Source organism: Coffea eugenioides, chromosome 8 (genome assembly GCF_003713205.1).
Source record: "Coffea eugenioides isolate CCC68of chromosome 8, Ceug_1.0, whole genome shotgun sequence".
Taxonomy (NCBI): Eukaryota; Viridiplantae; Streptophyta; class Magnoliopsida; order Gentianales; family Rubiaceae; genus Coffea; species Coffea eugenioides.
In genome coordinates this window covers 6,707,360-6,713,800 of record NC_040042.1, presented here as the reverse complement: position 1 = coordinate 6,713,800, position 6,441 = coordinate 6,707,360, and the positions used below count along the sequence as shown (strand labels likewise).

The 6,441-nt window shown below is 30.8% G+C and overlaps 1 long non-coding RNA gene across 1 annotated transcript; it reads left to right on the top strand.

The window, feature by feature from the left end:
* Nucleotides 1–4,596: 4,596 nt before the first annotated feature.
* Nucleotides 4,597–5,978, top strand: LOC113781470. The gene is made up of 3 exons (XR_003469616.1): nucleotides 4,597–4,747; nucleotides 5,057–5,621; nucleotides 5,897–5,978. It is a non-coding gene; the product is annotated as an uncharacterized LOC113781470 (long non-coding RNA).
* Nucleotides 5,979–6,441: the final 463 nt, after the last annotated feature.

Sequence of the window (6,441 nt, the reverse complement as noted above, 5' to 3'; positions counted from 1 at the left end):
CATGTTGTTATATTTTATTATAAACTTTTCTTTTGATAAATGGTAGTTGACAAATATTCGTCACTACATAGATTCAAGTGCCACCATTAAAAAGCACTAAGAAAAAAGAACAGGAAAAAGATTGAGATTTTGTAAAAGATTGGCTGAACTTGGGTTCTTTGTGAGTTTCTCTCAGATTGCTTTCGGGCCGATTTTTTGAGGAACTCCCGTGTGTTAATCTAATCTAACTCGTGTGTGTGTTAATTTCCGTTGTGGAAAAAGTAATAGATGTCTATTGAACGCTTTACGTGCTTCAGTCCAGTTAATTTACATTAAAATTATCATATAAATGTATAAAATTACTAATATTTTCATCCTTACATTGAGATGCTTTTTGTATATAAAATTAATTTTTAGAAACATTCAAACATGAGACGTCTCTTAATGAGTTAGACACTCGCTAGACAAACTCCTAATATTACGTAATTAATTAAGCTAGATAAATTGAAATAATAAATAGGATATATACTACTTAGAAATACAAGAAATATTTGATATATTTTGAGAGCTTTTATACAAATATAAAACTGTAGAACTTTTTTTTAGATGTGACTTATTTAATACAAAAAAATAATCGAAAGATGTGTATCTAGTTCCAATCCAAATATAATTGCCATATAATTACTGAAAAACAATTGACCTATTTCACAGCTAATTACGATTTTGATAATTGAGAGTAGATCCATTAAAGAAAAGCTACGAATTATTTAGGACCAATTTCAATTATTTCCTTGGAATCTTCTATCAAAATAAGTTAAATTCCTTTGACAAAAATATGATACACTTTGCAGAATAAAAGCTGGCATGTAAAGCAAGCACCCTCCCTAGTCCCACATGAGACTAGATCCCCGCACCCCCCGATCTTTCTGTCCAACACCGCGTTAATTTATTCCTTCCTTGTCTTTGAAAAGTGATGAAAGAAATTTCATACCAAAAAAGAATAAGACCAATTTTTTTTTTGACTGCAAAAATGTCAAATTCATTGCCTTAATTTTCCATAATATCGAATTATAAACTTCATGTTTTTGACTTGTGAGATTATTAAAATATACACCTTAAATCGTCAAAAGAGACGACTCTTTGAAAAGGTCTTTTTGTTTGAAAGAGTTTCACACTACTATTGCTTGCAAATCCCATTTGACGTCAAATATGAAATAACCGAATAATGCGTCAAAGCCACCATAAGACTTTTTCCCTTGTGAAAGTAGCCGGCAATATTCCAAATTCCAGCTATTCTTTTATTCGCCTGCCACGGGGTCCTAAATTCCCGGGATTGTCTCTATAATGACGTGGCAACTTTTTACTGCGTCAGCTAGAATCTCCTTTCTGTCCATTACCGCCTTAGTAACTTCCTTTTACTGTGGCTTGGCTTACCAGCTGGCTGCCCAATGGAGCATCGAATTTTTCAAAAAATAATTTTTCAAATATTATTAAAATTTTTTAAAAATACTCTGAAAAATAGTCTAAATTTTGTTTAATATTTAAAAAATATTCTAAAATATATTCTAAAACTTTTTTACTCTTAAATATTTCAAAATATTTTCTAAAATATACTATCAAAACTCTGCTACAGTAAAATTTTTCAAAAACACCCTAAAAAATAGCTAATCCAAATGGATCCAAAGGTTTTTCAATTATAGAAAAATGCTAAAATTGTTCCTTATACTTTTTCATAAATCTTTTTGAAGTTGATATGTACCTTTTTTTTTTTTGGCAATTAGGGTTTAGGATATGATCTTGTATATGAAATTCCACTCATAACACTTTTGATATTCAAGTCATTGAGTCTGTCTAGATTGAGGATTATTTGGGATTTTTTTTTTTAAAAATACTGTAACATTTTTTATGATATAATATCCATAAGATAAGAAAAGTTATTGAAAAATTAAAAAAAAATAATTGACAGACTTGATGTAATAGAAAAATTTTCTCCAAATAATTCTCAATCCAGAATACACTCAATGTATTTTTCAGTTTAATAATGATGGCTACATTTGTTTTACTACTAGATTAGGCCAATGTATCAGAGGTAAATGATTGTTAATATCAGATTTTTATGATTTAAAAAATATTTCATAAAGGAAATTGATATTTATCTGACCTCACAACACCACCATAACATATTTATTTATGTGGATTTGACATTGTTCCTAATCTAGAATTGCACATTTCTTTTAAATGCTGTTTAATTCACATGTCAAGTTTTAATATGGAACCTCTGCAAATGGATTTAATAGGCATTCATTAGTCCACATGCCATTCAAATTCACATTTCCAGATTTATTGTCCTTTCTTTTTTTGAATCATTCTTCCAATTTAGCCTGGAGCTTTATTTGTGAGTCCCCATTTAAAACCCATTGGACAATACAGTCCAATATCTTTAGGAGAGGTAAATTAGTCCAAACTTTGTTGTCCTACGTTTTAGTGACCTGTCTCCCATGTTATTTTATCCCATAAAAAAACAAGGGATTAATTTGGTTATATGGAATGTATGATTCCATACATAGAATACAACTAAGCAGGGAATGAAACAAAAGATTCTTATACTTTTCAACTAATCGTAGATCCATTACATTTAAACTAAACATTTTTGTACATTTCAGAATTGCTCTAAAACCTACTCAAACTTTTGACTAATCATTTTTAAGAATTGTACTTCAATTTTTAAAAAAATTGTAAAATTTCTAATGCATATCACAAGCCCTATAGGTTTATGCATATAAAATTCATAAGGTGATCAGAATTTAATTGATTAATGTCTCATAAACAAGGGATAGAGTTAAAGTTGGTATTCATCTATTATTATGCTTGAAAATTATAGAAATTTTATTTGTATTTTTAGTTGCGTAAATTTCAAACACATTCATTTTATTAGTGTATGAATATAAAATCGTAATTTGGGCGAATTCACATCTTTGCGCTGAACTTTTGACCCATACTTTAAAAAGAAAGCATAATAAGTGCACGTATAATATTTTTTGGGTACCCGTCTTATATTTCACTAACTATGATCTAAGTTAGTTTCGACTTAATCATTGGGTTGGTCCAGTAGTCAAAGGAGGACTCTTAGAATTCTCCTTGTTATTACAAGTAGGATCGAAATTTTGCCTTGAACAAGATTGATAGGATCGTTTGAATTGTAGGATTTTACGATTCTGATACAATCTTACTATTTTTAAAACATTAGGTAATAATTTTAATAGTTTTACCATATCTTTGTGTAAAAAACTTGAATTGAGTGCTATTTGTTGCAAACTAGATTCAAATGCTTTTAAATCCATGGAAATAACTCACTCCAATTCCAAACCTACAAAATTCTATGAATCATTAAATTTGAGTCATATGTTTCACTAGAGTGGAGAGATGATTTTTGATATGGGTTATCACTTAGGGCTAGTGTTTGGTGTGTTTATTGTGATAAATTAATATTTAGAAATGAATTAATTACTTTTGCTATGTCTAAGTGGTAGGCTTAAATTTGTAACTCAAATACATGTATTTTTAGCATAAATTTCTATTCTCAAAATTTTCTTTAATTATTTGCTTATTGTATACCCATCTTTTAGTCAATTAAAATATATTTGAATTATTTTGTTGTATACATATAATATTTAATTATCCTGTTGTATAAACAATGACGTAATAATAGATCAATGAATCATAGTTAACTAAATGTATGGTGTTTAACTATTTTATTAATAACTAGATAGATGATTTATACACATATAAAGTCAACTTTTCGAAGTAAATTGTCCCGTCCTATTTGGATTTAGAACCAGAAAGAAGAAGTTGTTTAGTTTAATTAAAATAGATCTTAAATATTTTAGACGTAGTCCCGAATTTTTATATAATTTTCAAACTGTACCAAATACTTTATATAACACAATTTTAACCTTAGTTAACAATATCATTGTATTGATTGCGCATGAATTACATTATTTGTTACCATATATGAATTGCAAACTTAAAAATCATAAATATGACAATTTTTTTATGGCAACTTATGATCTGATCCTGCAAACAAAAAAAATGAAATAATCTTACGCACGATCCCGATCTTGAAAATCTTGCTCAACACAAGACAATAGGTGTGACTCCCAAAACACGTTTTTTTTTTACTGACATTTTTTTTAAATCTATATTGCACTTATCTCTAGACCACATGGAAGTATTTAAGTACATTTATGGCATTATGTGCTTTAATACTAAACCACATGGGATGGGAGCACAGTACATAAGTGCTCTCTATCTCACAAACTCAAAAGCTGTTGCTTTAAGTCTCATTTCATTATCATCATAAATCTAAATCGGAAAAATGCATTTATCTTTCTAATTGATATATATATATATATATATATATATATATTTACTTTCTCCTTTCCTGAAAGGCTGGTGGAATGGATTTTTCTGGACAAAAGGCAAAAGTAAAAGTCCGATGGATTAAAAAGAGAAGAATATTCAAGATCTACGATCGCTTTTCTGCTACGTGCTGGCACTCAATCGGTAGCCCCTTTATTGGATCGGTGCACAAAACTGTTTGTACTGGATAACTCCCCTGTATTTTAAAACTCTCATAGTCAATTTCTTTGATAATCCCACGGTATCTCTCCCTCTCTCTCTTCTCTCTCTCATGAGCAGCACTTTTGAAGTCGCCGGCCAAATTCTTCTCTTCTCTGCTCCTCGCCGGTGACGGCAGATCACGGGACGGGTCGGCTCCTCCCTTCCTTCGCTTCTCTACGAACTCCAAATTTGCATTCAATACTATACACTATAAAATTCATTTTCTTTATTCAATTCTATTTTACTGTGATTTATTTTATTGTATTCGCACGCGTACTTTAACATGCAAATTGCCTCTCTCTCTCTCTTTATTGCTAATGTATAATGGAGAAAAAATTTACACGCAGTGGTTTAAAGTATAAACTAGTTCTCGCTTGCTTTTTTTTTTTTAAATTTCTTTTGTGCATTTTTTTGGTTAATTGAATTGTTTGAGAATTTCAAATTTTGTTGAATGCAGATCTTAATTGTTCGAAACGATCGTCAAATTGATCGGCGATCATCTCACCGGAGAGTTCTGGAAGAGTTGTTTACATTTTCCAGCAGTTAATTCTTTAGTTTTTGCATTGAAGAGAGTCGTTTTTTCTTTTTGGAATTTTGAGAAGATCAGTTTATATTTATGAATCTTGGACTAGATGAAATATAATGATGATTGATCGAGTCACATAAATTTGGTTGAGAGTTAGCGGAAGTGAAGATTCCTCTACTGTAGCTTCCCGCAGTTCTCTCGGTGTGTGTGTGTGTGTGTGTTTTCTTTCTTCTTTTGGTTGTTTTGCAAATTTTGGTGAGTGGGAGCTGAGCATAAAATTAGCTGATTCAATTGATAAACGAAGGAAACAGAAAAGAACAAGAGAGGGGGAACATACGAATTGTGAGGTTGAGTAGGGATGTCAAAGGTGGTGTACGAGGGTTGGATGGTGCGGTATGGGAGGAGGAAGATAGGAAGATCCTTTATTCATATGCGGTATTTTGTCCTCGAGCATCGGTTGCTTGCCTATTACAAGAAGAAACCACAGGACAATGTGGTAAAAGCTCTGAACTGCATATTTGCATTTTCTAATTTGTAATTAACAATGCTATACATTAATTTTTGAATGCTTGATTTTTTTAGAGCTAGTTAATTTGAATTGTTGAACATTTTTAAATTGATTTGTTTTGTAAATGTGTAAACTGCTTGTTTCCTGTGCTTTACTAGATGATGTAGGCTGAAGGCTCTTCAGTTTGCTGTTTGAAAATTTTGATCACTGCTTATGAAATGCTGCAAGTGAAAAAGTTGATACTTGAGTTTTGTTATGAATAGGTTCCACTCAAGACTCTCCTTATAGATGGAAATTGTAGGGTGGAAGATCGGGGCTTGAAGACTCACCATGGACATGTGAGTTGCACATATTTTCTTCTGTTTTGTTTGTTAATTTCCAGTAGTAGCTTTGTTTGAAAAATAGAGTAGATGCAAAGACAATTTTCTTAACTAAGCACTGTGCCTCAAAGGTGGACTGTGAGCTGTTTATTTATTTTTATTTTCTTATTTTCTATATCTTGTATGTGTGGATATTCAGACCAATAGTCAGAGTCCTAGCACTGTGCCTGGAACAGATCATGCAAAAAAAGAAAAAGATAAAAATTACTCATTCTATATGATCATAAAGGTAGCTTTAAGAAGATGATAGAAGAGAACTATTGATTTAATGGTTTGAGCTTTCAGCAAATAATTTTTAGATGCTCTAGTTATCAGGAATGATTTGGTTATAGGTTAGTTTAAGGTTTCCTATTACTGGATTATGTATCCTTTCCATGCAGACAGAGTATGCTGTCTTTTTGTATTGAGCATAACGCTACCTAAGCCAT